Source organism: Hydractinia symbiolongicarpus, chromosome 9 (genome assembly GCF_029227915.1).
Source record: "Hydractinia symbiolongicarpus strain clone_291-10 chromosome 9, HSymV2.1, whole genome shotgun sequence".
NCBI lineage: Eukaryota > Metazoa > Cnidaria > Hydrozoa > Anthoathecata > Hydractiniidae > Hydractinia > Hydractinia symbiolongicarpus.
This window is the reverse complement of record NC_079883.1, coordinates 10,251,323-10,271,681: the sequence shown is the minus strand read 5'-3', so window position 1 is coordinate 10,271,681 and position 20,359 is coordinate 10,251,323. Positions and strand designations below refer to the sequence as shown.

Here is a 20,359-nt window from a genome sequence, read left to right as displayed (position 1 = left end):
CCGAATCCGTAAAGAGTTCTTCCTTGACGTTTTAAGGCATAAACAACATCCATAGCGGTAACGGTCTTGCGTTTAGCGTGCTCTGTGTAGGTTACAGCATCACGAATAACATTCTCTAAGAAAACCTTCAGTACACCTCTGGTTTCCTCATAGATAAGGCCAGAGATACGTTTGACACCACCTCGTCGAGCAAGACGCCGAATAGCAGGTTTTGTGATTCCCTGAATGTTATCACGAAGAATTTTTCGGTGACGTTTAGCACCTCCTTTTCCCAATCCTTTACCTCCTTTTCCGCGTCCAGACATATTGATATAGTTGCGTACAGAACGAGTACAAAAACAACGTTTGAGTTAACAGAATTCAGACAGCTTTAAAAAGAGGCCATAAAATTACCTACTGCTCGTGGAAACACCCTAATTAACCAATAGAGTTGCGTCATTACAAAATGTTCCGAACATTTTGTACATTTTTTTAAGTAAAACTGTAGTTTTTTTAAAAATTCGTGGTCTTAATGTTTCAGTAAGGCAATAAATTTGGCATCGTTGGAATTCGCCAAACCTTCTGCTACTTACTAAAAAAAAAAAAAGTCAAAAGCTTTTGTGTATCAGAAGATACAGCCGTTTTCCCGTAGCCAAAAAACACAGATTTTATAAAAATGTTAAAGTAATGAGCGTAATGTCATTATGCAGCCAATCAGAAATTACTTTCTTAGCACCAATCAAATGGTTTGTTTTGAACCTTAGCTGTCAATCAATATGAGAAATAAAACTTTGGCGCGATAGTGCATTTTAGACCGTCTTGTGTATCCGTACTACATCGACTTCTTAAAATATGGCTCGTACAAAGCAAACTGCACGTAAATCTACTGGAGGAAAGGCTCCACGAAAACAACTCGCCACTAAAGCTGCGAGGAAAAGCGCACCAGCTACTGGAGGAGTGAAAAAACCACATCGTTACAGACCTGGTACAGTTGCTCTCAGAGAAATCAGAAGATACCAGAAGTCAACCGAGCTCTTGATCCGCAAGTTGCCTTTCCAGCGTCTTGTGCGAGAAATTGCTCAGGACTTCAAAACAGATCTGCGATTCCAGAGCACAGCCGTTATGGCTCTGCAAGAGGCTTCTGAAGCGTACCTTGTTGGCTTGTTCGAGGATACTAACTTGTGTGCCATTCACGCAAAACGAGTTACAATCATGCCTAAAGACATCCAGTTGGCAAGAAGAATTCGTGGGGAACGTGCCTAAGCATCTTACCAAACAAAAAACGGCTATTTTTATAGCCACACATCCATAAAAAATATTACGGCTAGCTTTTTATATCAAACTTTGTCCTGCTTTCTGTTTAAATTTTATGCTACATAAAAATTTTATGCTACATAAAGTTTGACAATGTTAAAAATATGAAGGGCAAGAAAAGTAAAAGCAAGAAAATAAGAAATTTAAAAACGAAAATACTTAAACTTAGGGAATCTAATCTTAAATTTACTCTTTTTTAACTGTTTAAGTGACTTAAACAAGTTTAACTTTGTACCAAGATAATGTTTTTTTGTAAATGTGTGGCTATAAAAATAGCCGTTTGTTAATGTAATAGCCAGATACACACAAATTATTTTTTTGCGGTCTTCTTTGCTGCCTTTTTGGGAGTCTTTTTGACCTTCTTTGCTGCAGGTTTTTTAGCAACAGGCTTCTTTGTGGGTTTCTTAGCTGCTGGTTTCTTAGCCGAGGCTTTCTTTGTGGCAGGCTTCTTTGCTGCTTTCTTTGGCGTGCTCTTCTTTGCTGGCTTCTTTTTTGGTGTACTTTTCTTTGCAGTAGGCTTCTTTGCCGTTGGCTTTTTTGCTGCGGCCTTTTTCTTAGGTTTTTCTTTTTTTACCTGACCTAGCTTGAATGATCCAGAAGCACCAGTGCCTTTAGTTTGAATCAAATCGCCTGATGTTACTCCTCGTTTAAGAGCCATTTTCAGATGATGATCTGAGTTTTCAGCAACTTTGTAATTTGCATGAATATATTTTGTAATAGCTTGGCGAGATGAACCACCGCGTTCCTTTAGGGTAGCGATAGCAGCCTTGATCATGTCCACATATTTAGGGTGATCAGCTGTCTTCTTTGCAGCAGGTTTCTTCTTGGGTGCGATTTTCTTTGGAGAAGCTGCTTCACTCATTTTTAATGTTTTCTTACAACAATCCAACGATAAACGATGCTTGTTATCACAGTAGAAGTATACTAAACATTACCGTGTAAATGAGATATAATTTAAGACGGTGCGAAGTATGCGGACGTAAAAGTACCACTCCCGGGAATTGATTTGATATCACGCACTTAGTATCGTCGCCTTTGTTAGCATTCATGTAAGTTACCATCCACTCGCTACAGTCGCTCTCCATCCTACGGCTAAATCAACAGCCGTGATTTTTACTATGTCGCCGTCCATCCGTACGCGGTGACAGTTGTAAGCTTTACAGTAACGTGACATGCTCCACAAGCAGTTACGGTGTGTGGACGATGCCTATCATGGCAACGCTTGTTCTTTATCGCTTCTCGGCCTAATGGCTAAGATCAAGTGTAGTATCTGTTCTTATCAGTTTAATATCTGGTAGGCCATTCTCTGAATGGTCAGTATATTAATCTGATTTTTGGCCTTGGGTCATGGAGGTGGATTCATTCACGCCGTGACCACGGGTTGCCTTGGTGTTGCACTATTACCGATGGCGGCCCACATAAGCAATAAAAGAATAATAGCAGTCCTCTTTCCGACGGCACTCTGCATAGTCTACGGCGGGAACAAAACGCGTACACTGGGGGAGAATACAGCCTATGCCCCGCGACACGGCAGTTTATAACACACTCAAGCCACAAGCATTAACAAACTTTGAAGGGTACCCTCATGCTACGGTGCAGTTCCAACTCATACTTACCTGACGGGGAAGTAAAGACTGATCAATGAGGGTTTTCTTCCAGAGTGAGGCTCTTGCATTGCACTACGCTTGGGCTGACCTCTGCGATTACTGCAAACGTCAGTAACTCGACCGTACAATTTCTGGTAGTGGGGGCCTGCGTCCGCGCTCGCCCCCTCCTTAAGTCAAAATGAATGAGCTTAGAAAAGTTGCGCGGCCAAATGTCGGTGGTGACTTAAACGCTAAGGTAAAACCTCGCTTGACTTTACACATTGTGTAATTTGGAAGCGTGCACAAAGTAATGTTTTAAAAGATTTGTGGCTATAAAAATAGCCGTTTTTGTTGAGCAATGACAACGCTTAACCTCCGAATCCGTAAAGAGTTCTTCCTTGACGTTTTAAGGCATAAACAACATCCATAGCGGTAACGGTCTTGCGTTTAGCGTGCTCTGTGTAGGTTACAGCATCACGAATAACATTCTCTAAGAAAACCTTCAGTACACCTCTGGTTTCCTCATAGATAAGGCCAGAGATACGTTTGACACCACCTCGTCGAGCAAGACGCCGAATAGCAGGTTTTGTGATTCCCTGAATGTTATCACGAAGAATTTTTCGGTGACGTTTAGCACCTCCTTTTCCCAATCCTTTACCTCCTTTTCCGCGTCCAGACATATTGATATAGTTGCGTACAGAACGAGTACAAAAACAACGTTTGAGTTAACAGAATTCAGACAGCTTTAAAAAGAGGCCATAAAATTACCTACTGCTCGTGGAAACACCCTAATTAACCAATAGAGTTGCGTCATTACAAAATGTTCCGAACATTTTGTACATTTTTTTAAGTAAAACTGTAGTTTTTTTAAAAATTCGTGGTCTTAATGTTTCAGTAAGGCAATAAATTTGGCATCGTTGGAATTCGCCAAACCTTCTGCTACTTACTAAAAAAAAAAAAAGTCAAAAGCTTTTGTGTATCAGAAGATACAGCCGTTTTCCCGTAGCCAAAAAACACAGATTTTATAAAAATGTTAAAGTAATGAGCGTAATGTCATTATGCAGCCAATCAGAAATTACTTTCTTAGCACCAATCAAATGGTTTGTTTTGAACCTTAGCTGTCAATCAATATGAGAAATAAAACTTTGGCGCGATAGTGCATTTTAGACCGTCTTGTGTATCCGTACTACATCGACTTCTTAAAATATGGCTCGTACAAAGCAAACTGCACGTAAATCTACTGGAGGAAAGGCTCCACGAAAACAACTCGCCACTAAAGCTGCGAGGAAAAGCGCACCAGCTACTGGAGGAGTGAAAAAACCACATCGTTACAGACCTGGTACAGTTGCTCTCAGAGAAATCAGAAGATACCAGAAGTCAACCGAGCTCTTGATCCGCAAGTTGCCTTTCCAGCGTCTTGTGCGAGAAATTGCTCAGGACTTCAAAACAGATCTGCGATTCCAGAGCACAGCCGTTATGGCTCTGCAAGAGGCTTCTGAAGCGTACCTTGTTGGCTTGTTCGAGGATACTAACTTGTGTGCCATTCACGCAAAACGAGTTACAATCATGCCTAAAGACATCCAGTTGGCAAGAAGAATTCGTGGGGAACGTGCCTAAGCATCTTACCAAACAAAAAACGGCTATTTTTATAGCCACACATCCATAAAAAATATTACGGCTAGCTTTTTATATCAAACTTTGTCCTGCTTTCTGTTTAAATTTTATGCTACATAAAAATTTTATGCTACATAAAGTTTGACAATGTTAAAAATATGAAGGGCAAGAAAAGTAAAAGCAAGAAAATAAGAAATTTAAAAACGAAAATACTTAAACTTAGGGAATCTAATCTTAAATTTACTCTTTTTTAACTGTTTAAGTGACTTAAACAAGTTTAACTTTGTACCAAGATAATGTTTTTTTGTAAATGTGTGGCTATAAAAATAGCCGTTTGTTAATGTAATAGCCAGATACACACAAATTATTTTTTTGCGGTCTTCTTTGCTGCCTTTTTGGGAGTCTTTTTGACCTTCTTTGCTGCAGGTTTTTTAGCAACAGGCTTCTTTGTGGGTTTCTTAGCTGCTGGTTTCTTAGCCGAGGCTTTCTTTGTGGCAGGCTTCTTTGCTGCTTTCTTTGGCGTGCTCTTCTTTGCTGGCTTCTTTTTTGGTGTACTTTTCTTTGCAGTAGGCTTCTTTGCCGTTGGCTTTTTTGCTGCGGCCTTTTTCTTAGGTTTTTCTTTTTTTACCTGACCTAGCTTGAATGATCCAGAAGCACCAGTGCCTTTAGTTTGAATCAAATCGCCTGATGTTACTCCTCGTTTAAGAGCCATTTTCAGATGATGATCTGAGTTTTCAGCAACTTTGTAATTTGCATGAATATATTTTGTAATAGCTTGGCGAGATGAACCACCGCGTTCCTTTAGGGTAGCGATAGCAGCCTTGATCATGTCCACATATTTAGGGTGATCAGCTGTCTTCTTTGCAGCAGGTTTCTTCTTGGGTGCGATTTTCTTTGGAGAAGCTGCTTCACTCATTTTTAATGTTTTCTTACAACAATCCAACGATAAACGATGCTTGTTATCACAGTAGAAGTATACTAAACATTACCGTGTAAATGAGATATAATTTAAGACGGTGCGAAGTATGCGGACGTAAAAGTACCACTCCCGGGAATTGATTTGGCGCGAAAACAGAAATGTGTGTTTCTGTACATCGTATAATGTCCGTTTTGGGTGCCGCGACTATGCGAAAGCATGTTAATTTTTATTTGTAGTACGACGCAATAGTCTGCAAGAGAAGCTGCTGGAGTTTGAGGTCTTCAGCATTACATCTAGTCTGTTAATTTGGGCTTCTTCCGCGCTCGTGTTAGGATTTTCATAAAGCGTTCTTTGGTTTGCGTTGCGTATGTCGGCCTACATCATCGACACGGCCTGTTTCCGGCTATTAGGAGCAATTCATATATTGGGCACTGCGTTTCGACTTTTTTATTAGACCACAGTAAAAAAATTCACTCACAGAAGTCCCTTTCTTTCATGGCTACAAACACGAAGAATTCTGTCGTAAGTAAAACGAATGCGCAAGCCAAAATGACGATGGGGCGAAGTCATAAGCATGGCCCTGTGGCCCAATGGATAAGGCATCTGACTACGAATCAGGGGATTCCAGGTTCGACTCCTGGCAGGGTCGCACTGTCGCATTTCGGCTGCATGGTCTACTGTGTAACGCGCGCGCACGTTCTGGCGTAATGCGTTGATAAACGGAATGTACGCAGACATATTGGAAAGTAATATCACGCACTTAGTATCGTCGCCTTTGTTAGCATTCATGTAAGTTACCATCCACTCGCTACAGTCGCTCTCCATCCTACGGCTAAATCAACAGCCGTGATTTTTACTATGTCGCCGTCCATCCGTACGCGGTGACAGTTGTAAGCTTTACAGTAACGTGACATGCTCCACAAGCAGTTACGGTGTGTGGACGATGCCTATCATGGCAACGCTTGTTCTTTATCGCTTCTCGGCCTAATGGCTAAGATCAAGTGTAGTATCTGTTCTTATCAGTTTAATATCTGGTAGGCCATTCTCTGAATGGTCAGTATATTAATCTGATTTTTGGCCTTGGGTCATGGAGGTGGATTCATTCACGCCGTGACCACGGGTTGCCTTGGTGTTGCACTATTACCGATGGCGGCCCACATAAGCAATAAAAGAATAATAGCAGTCCTCTTTCCGACGGCACTCTGCATAGTCTACGGCGGGAACAAAACGCGTACACTGGGGGAGAATACAGCCTATGCCCCGCGACACGGCAGTTTATAACACACTCAAGCCACAAGCATTAACAAACTTTGAAGGGTACCCTCATGCTACGGTGCAGTTCCAACTCATACTTACCTGACGGGGAAGTAAAGACTGATCAATGAGGGTTTTCTTCCAGAGTGAGGCTCTTGCATTGCACTACGCTTGGGCTGACCTCTGCGATTACTGCAAACGTCAGTAACTCGACCGTACAATTTCTGGTAGTGGGGGCCTGCGTCCGCGCTCGCCCCCTCCTTAAGTCAAAATGAATGAGCTTAGAAAAGTTGCGCGGCCAAATGTCGGTGGTGACTTAAACGCTAAGGTAAAACCTCGCTTGGCTGTTACGAAACGTGATTGCGATATAAGTCCTCGGAAGGCGGCGGAATTTTATTTTATTTGCCATTCCGTCAGGGTTATTGGATGATCGGCAATAGATCGAGTTTGTATGCATTTGAAAGCTCTTTTTTCTCGTACTATCACCTGAAAATGTCGTAGGAAAATGTCATAGGAAACACTTTCAACAACCGCCACGTTCCTTAATTGTTATAACAAGAAATATATCACAGCAAATGAAAATGAAAAGCCTACGACACCGGGAGTTCCCAGGCGGTCCCCCATCCAAGTACTATCCCGGCCCGACGATGCTTAACTTCCGTGATCAGACGAGAACGGGTGTGTTCATCGTGGTATGGCCGTAGACATTAGTAGGTGCAAATACGTGCAATTTATTTTGACGTTGTGATCAAATTTTTTTATTTAATTTCTTTGAGTTACTTAGGACAAGGCGTATGCATGGATTATCTATTAGACTTTAAGGTTATAGTTTTGTGAAAAAAACAATGTTTTTTTAAAGATGTGTGGCTATAAAAATAGCCGTTGTTTTCTGAGTGTAGCGGTTTACTTCTTCTGTCCTTTGTCGTTCTTCTTTGGGAGTAAGACAGCTTGAATGTTTGGCAAAACACCACCAGCTGCAATGGTTACACCGCTCAAAAGTTTGTTTAATTCTTCATCATTACGAACAGCCAATTGTAAATGTCTTGGAATAATCCTAGCTTTTTTGTTGTCTCTTGCTGCGTTACCAGCCAACTCCAATATCTCAGCAGATAAATATTCCAAGACGGCTGCTAAGTAAACTGGTGCTCCAGATCCAATTCGGTTAGCATAGTGCCCTCTACGAAGGAATCTATGCACTCTACCGACTGGAAATTGAAGTCCAGCTCTTGAGGATCTTGTCTTGGCTTTAGCCTTAGCTTTTCCACCTTTTCCACGTCCAGACATAACTGCGATTTGATTTGTAAGTTAATACAAAAACGTACGAATATTTAACGTAAGTGTTAACGAAATAAACTTTACTCGTTTTTTCATCATAAAAATAGGATCGAAATCATGTTTTTTTAACCAATCATAATTAAGTATTAAACAAAAGATTTTTTTTTTAACCAATTAAATTGCGTATCGGCGTTTTCGGATCGAATTCGATCCGATTTTTTTACTTATAAACAAAAAGTTTTGACTTGCAGTTTAATGCTTATTTACAAGTTAAGTAGCAAAAATTTTTAACCATGTCTGACGCAGCAGCTAAAGGAGGAAAACAGGCACCTAAAGTAGCCAAGAAAGGTGAAAAAAGAGCCGGCAAAAAAGGAGGAAAGATTGGTGGAACTGGTGAAAAGAAACGCAAGAGAAAGAGAAAGGAAAGTTATGCTATTTACATCTACAATGTTTTGAAACAAGTTCACCCAGATGTCGGAGTTTCAAGCAAAGCTATGAGCATCATGAACTCATTTGTCAACGACATCTTTGAGCGCATTGCTTCCGAAGCTTCGCGTTTGGCTCTTCAAAACAAAAAGTCGACCATCTCTTCTCGTGAAATTCAAACCGCAGTACGTCTTCTCTTGCCTGGAGAACTTGCAAAACACGCAGTCAGTGAAGGAACAAAAGCCGTCACAAAATACACAAGCAGCAAGTAAACCAACGTCTACCAAACACAAACGGTCTTTTTTAAGACCACACATCTTTAAAAAAACATTTACTTGGCGTCACTACAAGTTAACCGAAGTTAATAAAACTTCTAAATAATGTGCTTAAGAACACTAGCCTACATTTAAAATACTTCCCCATGTGTGTGTGGATTAGCTTCACTTTTCATACGTATTATTAGCTGTACTTGCAGAAAAGACAAGTACATTGATCCATGTTATTGCTTACATTTAACTTAACCCAGCTTTTCACGGAAACACTCCCAGGCAAATTAACCCTACAAAGTATTTCTAAATTTTTTTTGTGTCATATATGACATAGTATCGTATAGCAATAAATGTAACTGTGACAAGACTTTACACATTGTGTAATTTGGAAGCGTGCACAAAGTAATGTTTTAAAAGATTTGTGGCTATAAAAATAGCCGTTTTTGTTGAGCAATGACAACGCTTAACCTCCGAATCCGTAAAGAGTTCTTCCTTGACGTTTTAAGGCATAAACAACATCCATAGCGGTAACGGTCTTGCGTTTAGCGTGCTCTGTGTAGGTTACAGCATCACGAATAACATTCTCTAAGAAAACCTTCAGTACACCTCTGGTTTCCTCATAGATAAGGCCAGAGATACGTTTGACACCACCTCGTCGAGCAAGACGCCGAATAGCAGGTTTTGTGATTCCCTGAATGTTATCACGAAGAATTTTTCGGTGACGTTTAGCACCTCCTTTTCCCAATCCTTTACCTCCTTTTCCGCGTCCAGACATATTGATATAGTTGCGTACAGAACGAGTACAAAAACAACGTTTGAGTTAACAGAATTCAGACAGCTTTAAAAAGAGGCCATAAAATTACCTACTGCTCGTGGAAACACCCTAATTAACCAATAGAGTTGCGTCATTACAAAATGTTCCGAACATTTTGTACATTTTTTTAAGTAAAACTGTAGTTTTTTAAAAATTCGTGGTCTTAATGTTTCAGTAAGGCAATAAATTTGGCATCGTTGGAATTCGCCAAACCTTCTGCTACTTACTAAAAAAAAAAAAAGTCAAAAGCTTTTGTGTATCAGAAGATACAGCCGTTTTCCCGTAGCCAAAAAACACAGATTTTATAAAAATGTTAAAGTAATGAGCGTAATGTCATTATGCAGCCAATCAGAAATTACTTTCTTAGCACCAATCAAATGGTTTGTTTTGAACCTTAGCTGTCAATCAATATGAGAAATAAAACTTTGGCGCGATAGTGCATTTTAGACCGTCTTGTGTATCCGTACTACATCGACTTCTTAAAATATGGCTCGTACAAAGCAAACTGCACGTAAATCTACTGGAGGAAAGGCTCCACGAAAACAACTCGCCACTAAAGCTGAGAGGAAAAGCGCACCAGCTACTGGAGGAGTGAAAAAACCACATCGTTACAGACCTGGTACAGTTGCTCTCAGAGAAATCAGAAGATACCAGAAGTCAACCGAGCTCTTGATCCGCAAGTTGCCTTTCCAGCGTCTTGTGCGAGAAATTGCTCAGGACTTCAAAACAGATCTGCGATTCCAGAGCACAGCCGTTATGGCTCTGCAAGAGGCTTCTGAAGCGTACCTTGTTGGCTTGTTCGAGGATACTAACTTGTGTGCCATTCACGCAAAACGAGTTACAATCATGCCTAAAGACATCCAGTTGGCAAGAAGAATTCGTGGGGAACGTGCCTAAGCATCTTACCAAACAAAAAACGGCTATTTTTATAGCCACACATCCATAAAAAATATTACGGCTAGCTTTTTATATCAAACTTTGTCCTGCTTTCTGTTTAAATTTTATGCTACATAAAAATTTTATGCTACATAAAGTTTGACAATGTTAAAAATATGAAGGGCAAGAAAAGTAAAAGCAAGAAAATAAGAAATTTAAAAACGAAAATACTTAAACTTAGGGAATCTAATCTTAAATTTACTCTTTTTTAACTGTTTAAGTGACTTAAACAAGTTTAACTTTGTACCAAGATAATGTTTTTTTGTAAATGTGTGGCTATAAAAATAGCCGTTTGTTAATGTAATAGCCAGATACACACAAATTATTTTTTTGCGGTCTTCTTTGCTGCCTTTTTGGGAGTCTTTTTGACCTTCTTTGCTGCAGGTTTTTTAGCAACAGGCTTCTTTGTGGGTTTCTTAGCTGCTGGTTTCTTAGCCGAGGCTTTCTTTGTGGCAGGCTTCTTTGCTGCTTTCTTTGGCGTGCTCTTCTTTGCTGGCTTCTTTTTTGGTGTACTTTTCTTTGCAGTAGGCTTCTTTGCCGTTGGCTTTTTTGCTGCGGCCTTTTTCTTAGGTTTTTCTTTTTTTACCTGACCTAGCTTGAATGATCCAGAAGCACCAGTGCCTTTAGTTTGAATCAAATCGCCTGATGTTACTCCTCGTTTAAGAGCCATTTTCAGATGATGATCTGAGTTTTCAGCAACTTTGTAATTTGCATGAATATATTTTGTAATAGCTTGGCGAGATGAACCACCGCGTTCCTTTAGGGTAGCGATAGCAGCCTTGATCATGTCCACATATTTAGGGTGATCAGCTGTCTTCTTTGCAGCAGGTTTCTTCTTGGGTGCGATTTTCTTTGGAGAAGCTGCTTCACTCATTTTTAATGTTTTCTTACAACAATCCAACGATAAACGATGCTTGTTATCACAGTAGAAGTATACTAAACATTACCGTGTAAATGAGATATAATTTAAGACGGTGCGAAGTATGCGGACGTAAAAGTACCACTCCCGGGAATTGATTTGGCGCGAAAACAGAAATGTGTGTTTCTGTACATCGTATAATGTCCGTTTTGGGTGCCGCGACTATGCGAAAGCATGTTAATTTTTATTTGTAGTACGACGCAATAGTCTGCAAGAGAAGCTGCTGGAGTTTGAGGTCTTCAGCATTACATCTAGTCTGTTAATTTGGGCTTCTTCCGCGCTCGTGTTAGGATTTTCATAAAGCGTTCTTTGGTTTGCGTTGCGTATGTCGGCCTACATCATCGACACGGCCTGTTTCCGGCTATTAGGAGCAATTCATATATTGGGCACTGCGTTTCGACTTTTTTATTAGACCACAGTAAAAAAATTCACTCACAGAAGTCCCTTTCTTTCATGGCTACAAACACGAAGAATTCTGTCGTAAGTAAAACGAATGCGCAAGCCAAAATGACGATGGGGCGAAGTCATAAGCATGGCCCTGTGGCCCAATGGATAAGGCATCTGACTACGAATCAGGGGATTCCAGGTTCGACTCCTGGCAGGGTCGCACTGTCGCATTTCGGCTGCATGGTCTACTGTGTAACGCGCGCGCACGTTCTGGCGTAATGCGTTGATAAACGGAATGTACGCAGAAATATTGGAAAGTAATATCACGCACTTAGTATCGTCGCCTTTGTTAGCATTCATGTAAGTTACCATCCACTCGCTACAGTCGCTCTCCATCCTACGGCTAAATCAACAGCCGTGATTTTTACTATGTCGCCGTCCATCCGTACGCGGTGACAGTTGTAAGCTTTACAGTAACGTGACATGCTCCACAAGCAGTTACGGTGTGTGGACGATGCCTATCATGGCAACGCTTGTTCTTTATCGCTTCTCCGCCTAATGGCTAAGATCAAGTGTAGTATCTGTTCTTATCAGTTTAATATCTGGTAGGCCATTCTCTGAATGGTCAGTATATTAATCTGATTTTTGGCCTTGGGTCATGGAGGTGGATTCATTCACGCCGTGACCACGGGTTGCCTTGGTGTTGCACTATTACCGATGGCGGCCCACATAAGCAATAAAAGAATAATAGCAGTCCTCTTTCCGACGGCACTCTGCATAGTCTACGGCGGGAACAAAACGCGTACACTGGGGGAGAATACAGCCTATGCCCCGCGACACAGCAGTTTATAACACACTCAAGCCACAAGCATTAACAAACTTTGAAGGGTACCCTCATGCTACGGTGCAGTTCCAACTCATACTTAACTGACGGGGAAGTAAAGACTGATCAATGAGGGTTTTCTTCCAGAGTGAGGCTCTTGCATTGCACTACGCTTGGGCTGACCTCTGCGATTACTGCAAACGTCAGTAACTCGACCGTACAATTTCTTCTAGTGGGGGCCTGCGTCCGCGCTCGCCCCCTCCTTAAGTCAAAATGAATGAGCTTAGAAAAGTTGCGCGGCCAAATGTCGGTGGTGACTTAAACGCTAAGGTAAAACCTCGCTTGGCTGTTACGAAACGTGATTGCGATATAAGTCCTCGGAAGGCGGCGGAATTTTATTTTATTTGCCATTCCGTCAGGGTTATTGGATGATCGGCAATAGATCGAGTTTGTATGCATTTGAAAGCTCTTTTTTCTCGTACTATCACCTGAAAATGTCGTAGGAAAATGTCATAGGAAACACTTTCAACAACCGCCACGTTCCTTAATTGTTATAACAAGAAATATATCACAGCAAATGAAAATGAAAAGCCTACGACACCGGGAGTTCCCAGGCGGTCCCCCATCCAAGTACTATCCCGGCCCGACGATGCTTAACTTCCGTGATCAGACGAGAACGGGTGTGTTCATCGTGGTATGGCCGTAGACATTAGTAGGTGCAAATACGTGCAATTTATTTTGACGTTGTGATCAAATTTTTTTATTTAATTTCTTTGAGTTACTTAGGACAAGGCGTATGCATGGATTATCTATTAGACTTTAAGGTTATAGTTTTGTGAAAAAAACAATGTTTTTTTAAAGATGTGTGGCTATAAAAATAGCCGTTGTTTTCTGAGTGTAGCGGTTTACTTCTTCTGTCCTTTGTCGTTCTTCTTTGGGAGTAAGACAGCTTGAATGTTTGGCAAAACACCACCAGCTGCAATGGTTACACCGCTCAAAAGTTTGTTTAATTCTTCATCATTACGAACAGCCAATTGTAAATGTCTTGGAATAATCCTAGCTTTTTTGTTGTCTCTTGCTGCGTTACCAGCCAACTCCAATATCTCAGCAGATAAATATTCCAAGACGGCTGCTAAGTAAACTGGTGCTCCAGATCCAATTCGGTTAGCATAGTGCCCTCTACAAAGGAATCTATGCACTCTACCGACTGGAAATTGAAGTCCAGCTCTTGAGGATCTTGTCTTGGCTTTAGCCTTAGCTTTTCCACCTTTTCCACGTCCAGACATAACTGCGATTTGATTTGTAAGTTAATACAAAAACGTACGAATATTTAACGTAAGTGTTAACGAAATAAACTTTACTCGTTTTTTCATCATAAAAATAGGATCGAAATCATGTTTTTTTAACCAATCATAATTAAGTATTAAACAAAAGATTTTTTTTTTAACCAATTAAATTGCGTATCGGCGTTTTCGGATCGAATTCGATCCGATTTTTTTACTTATAAACAAAAAGTTTTGACTTGCAGTTTAATGCTTATTTACAAGTTAAGTAGCAAAAATTTTTAACCATGTCTGACGCAGCAGCTAAAGGAGGAAAACAGGCACCTAAAGTAGCCAAGAAAGGTGAAAAAAGAGCCGGCAAAAAAGGAGGAAAGATTGGTGGAACTGGTGAAAAGAAACGCAAGAGAAAGAGAAAGGAAAGTTATGCTATTTACATCTACAATGTTTTGAAACAAGTTCACCCAGATGTCGGAGTTTCAAGCAAAGCTATGAGCATCATGAACTCATTTGTCAACGACATCTTTGAGCGCATTGCTTCCGAAGCTTCGCGTTTGGCTCTTCAAAACAAAAAGTCGACCATCTCTTCTCGTGAAATTCAAACCGCAGTACGTCTTCTCTTGCCTGGAGAACTTGCAAAACACGCAGTCAGTGAAGGAACAAAAGCCGTCACAAAATACACAAGCAGCAAGTAAACCAACGTCTACCAAACACAAACGGTCTTTTTTAAGACCACACATCTTTAAAAAAACATTTACTTGGCGTCACTACAAGTTAACCGAAGTTAATAAAACTTCTAAATAATGTGCTTAAGAACACTAGCCTACATTTAAAATACTTCCCCATGTGTGTGTGGATTAGCTTCACTTTTCATACGTATTATTAGCTGTACTTGCAGAAAAGACAAGTACATTGATCCATGTTATTGCTTACATTTAACTTAACCCAGCTTTTCACGGAAACACTCCCAGGCAAATTAACCCTACAAAGTATTTCTAAATTTTTTTTGTGTCATATATGACATAGTATCGTATAGCAATAAATGTAACTGTGACAAGACTTTACACATTGTGTAATTTGGAAGCGTGCACAAAGTAATGTTTTAAAAGATTTGTGGCTATAAAAATAGCCGTTTTTGTTGAGCAATGACAACGCTTAACCTCCGAATCCGTAAAGAGTTCTTCCTTGACGTTTTAAGGCATAAACAACATCCATAGCGGTAACGGTCTTGCGTTTAGCGTGCTCTGTGTAGGTTACAGCATCACGAATAACATTCTCTAAGAAAACCTTCAGTACACCTCTGGTTTCCTCATAGATAAGGCCAGAGATACGTTTGACACCACCTCGTCGAGCAAGACGCCGAATAGCAGGTTTTGTGATTCCGTGAATGTTATCACGAAGAATTTTTCGGTGACGTTTAGCACCTCCTTTTCCCAATCCTTTACCTCCTTTTCCGCGTCCAGACATATTGATATAGTTGCGTACAGAACGAGTACAAAAACAACGTTTGAGTTAACAGAATTCAGACAGCTTTAAAAAGAGGCCATAAAATTACCTACTGCTCGTGGAAACACCCTAATTAACCAATAGAGTTGCGTCATTACAAAATGTTCCGAACATTTTGTACATTTTTTTAAGTAAAACTGTAGTTTTTTTAAAAATTCGTGGTCTTAATGTTTCAGTAAGGCAATAAATTTGGCATCGTTGGAATTCGCCAAACCTTCTGCTACTTACTAAAAAAAAAAAAAGTCAAAAGCTTTTGTGTATCAGAAGATACAGCCGTTTTCCCGTAGCCAAAAAACACAGATTTTATAAAAATGTTAAAGTAATGAGCGTAATGTCATTATGCAGCCAATCAGAAATTACTTTCTTAGCACCAATCAAATGGTTTGTTTTGAACCTTAGCTGTCAATCAATATGAGAAATAAAACTTTGGCGCGATAGTGCATTTTAGACCGTCTTGTGTATCCGTACTACATCGACTTCTTAAAATATGGCTCGTACAAAGCAAACTGCACGTAAATCTACTGGAGGAAAGGCTCCACGAAAACAACTCGCCACTAAAGCTGCGAGGAAAAGCGCACCAGCTACTGGAGGAGTGAAAAAACCACATCGTTACAGACCTGGTACAGTTGCTCTCAGAGAAATCAGAAGATACCAGAAGTCAACCGAGCTCTTGATCCGCAAGTTGCCTTTCCAGCGTCTTGTGCGAGAAATTGCTCAGGACTTCAAAACAGATCTGCGATTCCAGAGCACAGCCGTTATGGCTCTGCAAGAGGCTTCTGAAGCGTACCTTGTTGGCTTGTTCGAGGATACTAACTTGTGTGCCATTCACGCAAAACGAGTTACAATCATGCCTAAAGACATCCAGTTGGCAAGAAGAATTCGTGGGGAACGTGCCTAAGCATCTTACCAAACAAAAAACGGCTATTTTTATAGCCACACATCCATAAAAAATATTACGGCTAGCTTTTTATATCAAACTTTGTCCTGCTTTCTGTTTAAATTTTATGCTACATAAAAATTTTATGCTACATAAAGTTTGACAATGTTAAAAATATGAAGGGCAAGAAAAGTAAAAGCAAGAAAATAAGAAATTTAAAAACGAAAATACTTAAACTTAGGGAATCTAATCTTAAATTTACTCTTTTTTAACTGTTTAAGTGACTTAAACAAGTTTAACTTTGTACCAAGATAATGTTTTTTTGTAAATGTGTGGCTATAAAAATAGCCGTTTGTTAATGTAATAGCCAGATACACACAAATTATTTTTTTGCGGTCTTCTTTGCTGCCTTTTTGGGAGTCTTTTTGACCTTCTTTGCTGCAGGTTTTTTAGCAACAGGCTTCTTTGTGGGTTTCTTAGCTGCTGGTTTCTTAGCCGAGGCTTTCTTTGTGGCAGGCTTCTTTGCTGCTTTCTTTGGCGTGCTCTTCTTTGCTGGCTTCTTTTTTGGTGTACTTTTCTTTGCAGTAGGCTTCTTTGCCGTTGGCTTTTTTGCTGCGGCCTTTTTCTTAGGTTTTTCTTTTTTTACCTGACCTAGCTTGAATGATCCAGAAGCACCAGTGCCTTTAGTTTGAATCAAATCGCCTGATGTTACTCCTCGTTTAAGAGCCATTTTCAGATGATGATCTGAGTTTTCAGCAACTTTGTAATTTGCATGAATATATTTTGTAATAGCTTGGCGAGATGAACCACCGCGTTCCTTTAGGGTAGCGATAGCAGCCTTGATCATGTCCACATATTTAGGGTGATCAGCTGTCTTCTTTGCAGCAGGTTTCTTCTTGGGTGCGATTTTCTTTGGAGAAGCTGCTTCACTCATTTTTAATGTTTTCTTACAACAATCCAACGATAAACGATGCTTGTTATCACAGTAGAAGTATACTAAACATTACCGTGTAAATGAGATATAATTTAAGACGGTGCGAAGTATGCGGACGTAAAAGTACCACTCCCGGGAATTGATTTGGCGCGAAAACAGAAATGTGTGTTTCTGTACATCGTATAATGTCCGTTTTGGGTGCCGCGACTATGCGAAAGCATGTTAATTTTTATTTGTAGTACGACGCAATAGTCTGCAAGAGAAGCTGCTGGAGTTTGAGGTCTTCAGCATTACATCTAGTCTGTTAATTTGGGCTTCTTCCGCGCTCGTGTTAGGATTTTCATAAAGCGTTCTTTGGTTTGCGTTGCGTATGTCGGCCTACATCATCGACACGGCCTGTTTCCGGCTATTAGGAGCAATTCATATATTGGGCACTGCGTTTCGACTTTTTTATTAGACCACAGTAAAAAAATTCACTCACAGAAGTCCCTTTCTTTCATGGCTACAAACACGAAGAATTCTGTCGTAAGTAAAACGAATGCGCAAGCCAAAATGACGATGGGGCGAAGTCATAAGCATGGCCCTGTGGCCCAATGGATAAGGCATCTGACTACGAATCAGGGGATTCCAGGTTCGACTCCTGGCAGGGTCGCACTGTCGCATTTCGGCTGCATGGTCTACTGTGTAACGCGCGCGCACGTTCTGGCGTAATGCGTTGATAAACGGAATGTACGCAGACATATTGGAAAGTAATATCACGCACTTAGTATCGTCGCCTTTGTTAGCATTCATGTAAGTTACCATCCACTCGCTACAGTCGCTCTCCATCCTACGGCTAAATCAACAGCCGTGATTTTTACTATGTCGCCGTCCATCCGTACGCGGTGACAGTTGTAAGCTTTACAGTAACGTGACATGCTCCACAAGCAGTTACGGTGTGTGGACGATGCCTATCATGGCAACGCTTGTTCTTTATCGCTTCTCGGCCTAATGGCTAAGATCAAGTGTAGTATCTGTTCTTATCAGTTTAATATCTGGTAGGCCATTCTCTGAATGGTCAGTATATTAATCTGATTTTTGGCCTTGGGTCATGGAGGTGGATTCATTCACGCCGTGACCACGGGTTGCCTTGGTGTTGCACTATTACCGATGGCGGCCCACATAAGCAATAAAAGAATAATAGCAGTCCTCTTTCCGACGGCACTCTGCATAGTCTACGGCGGGAACAAAACGCGTACACTGGGGGAGAATACAGCCTGTGCCCCGCGACACGGCAGTTTATAACACACTCAAGCCACAAGCATTAACAAACTTTGAAGGGTACCCTCATGCTACGGTGCAGTTCCAACTCATACTTACCTGACGGGGAAGTAAAGACTGATCAATGAGGGTTTTCTTCCAGAGTGAGGCTCTTGCATTGCACTACGCTTGGGCTGACCTCTGCGATTACTGCAAACGTCAGTAACTCGACCGTACAATTTCTGGTAGTGGGGGCCTGCGTCCGCGCTCGCCCCCTCCTTAAGTCAAAATGAATGAGCTTAGAAAAGTTGCGCGGCCAAATGTCGGTGGTGACTTAAACGCTAAGGTAAAACCTCGCTTGGCTGTTACGAAACGTGATTGCGATATAAGTCCTCGGAAGGCGGCGGAATTTTATTTTATTTGCCATTCCGTCAGGGTTATTGGATGATCGGCAATAGATCGAGTTTGTATGCATTTGAAAGCTCTTTTTTCTCGTACTATCACCTGAAAATGTCGTAGGAAAATGTCATAGGAAACACTTTCAACAACCGCCACGTTCCTTAATTGTTATAACAAGAAATATATCACAGCAAATGAAAATGAAAAGCCTACGACACCGGGAGTTCCCAGGCGGTCCCCCATCCAAGTACTATCCCGGCCCGACGATGCTTAACTTCCGTGATCAGACGAGAACGGGTGTGTTCATCGTGGTATGGCCGTAGACATTAGTAGGTGCAAATACGTGCAATTTATTTTGACGTTGTGATCAAATTTTTTTATTTAATTTCTTTGAGTTACTTAGGACAAGGCGTATGCATGGATTATCTATTAGACTTTAAGGTTATAGTTTTGTGAAAAAAACAATGTTTTTTTAAAGATGTGTGGCTATAAAAATAGCCGTTGTTTTCTGAGTGTAGCGGTTTACTTCTTCTGTCCTTTGTCGTTCTTCTTTGGGAGTAAGACAGCTTGAATGTTTGGCAAAACACCACCAGCTGCAATGGTTACACCGCTCAAAAGTTTGTTTAATTCTTCATCATTACGAACAGCCAATTGTAAATGTCTTGGAATAATCCTAGCTTTTTTGTTGTCTCTTGCTGCGTTACCAGCCAACTCCAATATCTCAGCAGATAAATATTCCAAGACGGCTGCTAAGTAAACTGGTGCTCCAGATCCAATTCGGTTAGCATAGTGCCCTCTACGAAGGAATCTATGCACTCTACCGACTGGAAATTGAAGTCCAGCTCTTGAGGATCTTGTCTTGGCTTTAGCCTTAGCTTTTCCACCTTTTCCACGTCCAGACATAACTGCGATTTGATTTGTAAGTTAATACAAAAACGTACGAATATTTAACGTAAGTGTTAACGAAATAAACTTTACTCGTTTTTTCATCATAAAAATAGGATCGAAATCATGTTTTTTTAACCAATCATAATTAAGTATTAAACAAAAGATTTTTTTTTTAACCAATTAAATTGCGTATCGGCGTTTTCGGATCGAATTCGATCCGATTTTTTTACTTATAAACAAAAAGTTTTGACTTGCAGTTTAATGCTTATTTACAAGTTAAGTAGCAAAAATTTTTAACCATGTCTGACGCAGCAGCTAAAGGAGGAAAACAGGCACCTAAAGTAGCCAAGAAAGGTGAAAAAAGAGCCGGCAAAAAAGGAGGAAAGATTGGTGGAACTGGTGAAAAGAAACGCAAGAGAAAGAGAAAGGAAAGTTATGCTATTTACATCTACAATGTTTTGAAACAAGTTCACCCAGATGTCGGAGTTTCAAGCAAAGCTATGAGCATCATGAACTCATTTGTCAACGACATCTTTGAGCGCATTGCTTCCGAAGCTTCGCGTTTGGCTCTTCAAAACAAAAAGTCGACCATCTCTTCTCGTGAAATTCAAACCGCAGTACGTCTTCTCTTGCCTGGAGAACTTGCAAAACACGCAGTCAGTGAAGGAACAAAAGCCGTCACAAAATACACAAGCAGCAAGTAAACCAACGTCTACCAAAC

General features: G+C 40.6%; 14 non-coding genes across 14 annotated transcripts; 11 read left to right on the top strand and 3 right to left on the bottom strand.

Annotated features, from left to right (window-relative positions):
* Nucleotides 1–2,524: 2,524 nt before the first annotated feature.
* On the top strand, nt 2,525–2,716 carry LOC130661108 (U2 spliceosomal RNA). The gene has a single exon (XR_008988303.1). It is a non-coding gene; the product is annotated as a U2 spliceosomal RNA (small nuclear RNA).
* A 185-nt stretch (nt 2,717–2,901) lies between these two features.
* On the top strand, nt 2,902–3,066 carry LOC130660059 (U1 spliceosomal RNA). Its single transcript, XR_008987262.1, has one exon. It is a non-coding gene; the product is annotated as a U1 spliceosomal RNA (small nuclear RNA).
* Nucleotides 3,067–5,988: 2,922 nt separating this feature from the next.
* Nucleotides 5,989–6,061, top strand: Trnar-acg (transfer RNA arginine (anticodon ACG)). The gene has a single exon. It is a non-coding gene; the product is annotated as a tRNA-Arg (tRNA).
* Nucleotides 6,062–6,383: 322 nt separating this feature from the next.
* Nucleotides 6,384–6,575, top strand: LOC130661107 (U2 spliceosomal RNA). Its single transcript, XR_008988302.1, has one exon. It is a non-coding gene; the product is annotated as a U2 spliceosomal RNA (small nuclear RNA).
* Nucleotides 6,576–6,760: 185 nt separating this feature from the next.
* LOC130660058 (U1 spliceosomal RNA) lies at nt 6,761–6,925 on the top strand. Its single transcript, XR_008987260.1, has one exon. It is a non-coding gene; the product is annotated as a U1 spliceosomal RNA (small nuclear RNA).
* A 328-nt stretch (nt 6,926–7,253) lies between these two features.
* On the bottom strand, nt 7,254–7,372 carry LOC130658102 (5S ribosomal RNA). The gene has a single exon (XR_008985319.1). It is a non-coding gene; the product is annotated as a 5S ribosomal RNA (ribosomal RNA).
* Nucleotides 7,373–11,839: 4,467 nt separating this feature from the next.
* Nucleotides 11,840–11,912, top strand: Trnar-acg (transfer RNA arginine (anticodon ACG)). Its single transcript has one exon. It is a non-coding gene; the product is annotated as a tRNA-Arg (tRNA).
* Nucleotides 11,913–12,234: 322 nt separating this feature from the next.
* On the top strand, nt 12,235–12,426 carry LOC130661498 (U2 spliceosomal RNA). The gene has a single exon (XR_008988689.1). It is a non-coding gene; the product is annotated as a U2 spliceosomal RNA (small nuclear RNA).
* Nucleotides 12,427–12,611: 185 nt separating this feature from the next.
* Nucleotides 12,612–12,776, top strand: LOC130660470 (U1 spliceosomal RNA). The gene has a single exon (XR_008987669.1). It is a non-coding gene; the product is annotated as a U1 spliceosomal RNA (small nuclear RNA).
* Nucleotides 12,777–13,104: 328 nt separating this feature from the next.
* Nucleotides 13,105–13,223, bottom strand: LOC130658101 (5S ribosomal RNA). Its single transcript, XR_008985318.1, has one exon. It is a non-coding gene; the product is annotated as a 5S ribosomal RNA (ribosomal RNA).
* Nucleotides 13,224–17,691: 4,468 nt separating this feature from the next.
* On the top strand, nt 17,692–17,764 carry Trnar-acg (transfer RNA arginine (anticodon ACG)). Its single transcript has one exon. It is a non-coding gene; the product is annotated as a tRNA-Arg (tRNA).
* A 322-nt stretch (nt 17,765–18,086) lies between these two features.
* LOC130661105 (U2 spliceosomal RNA) lies at nt 18,087–18,278 on the top strand. The gene has a single exon (XR_008988301.1). It is a non-coding gene; the product is annotated as a U2 spliceosomal RNA (small nuclear RNA).
* A 185-nt stretch (nt 18,279–18,463) lies between these two features.
* Nucleotides 18,464–18,628, top strand: LOC130660057 (U1 spliceosomal RNA). Its single transcript, XR_008987259.1, has one exon. It is a non-coding gene; the product is annotated as a U1 spliceosomal RNA (small nuclear RNA).
* Nucleotides 18,629–18,956: 328 nt separating this feature from the next.
* LOC130658100 (5S ribosomal RNA) lies at nt 18,957–19,075 on the bottom strand. Its single transcript, XR_008985317.1, has one exon. It is a non-coding gene; the product is annotated as a 5S ribosomal RNA (ribosomal RNA).
* Between the last annotated feature and the right edge of the window lie 1,284 nt (nt 19,076–20,359).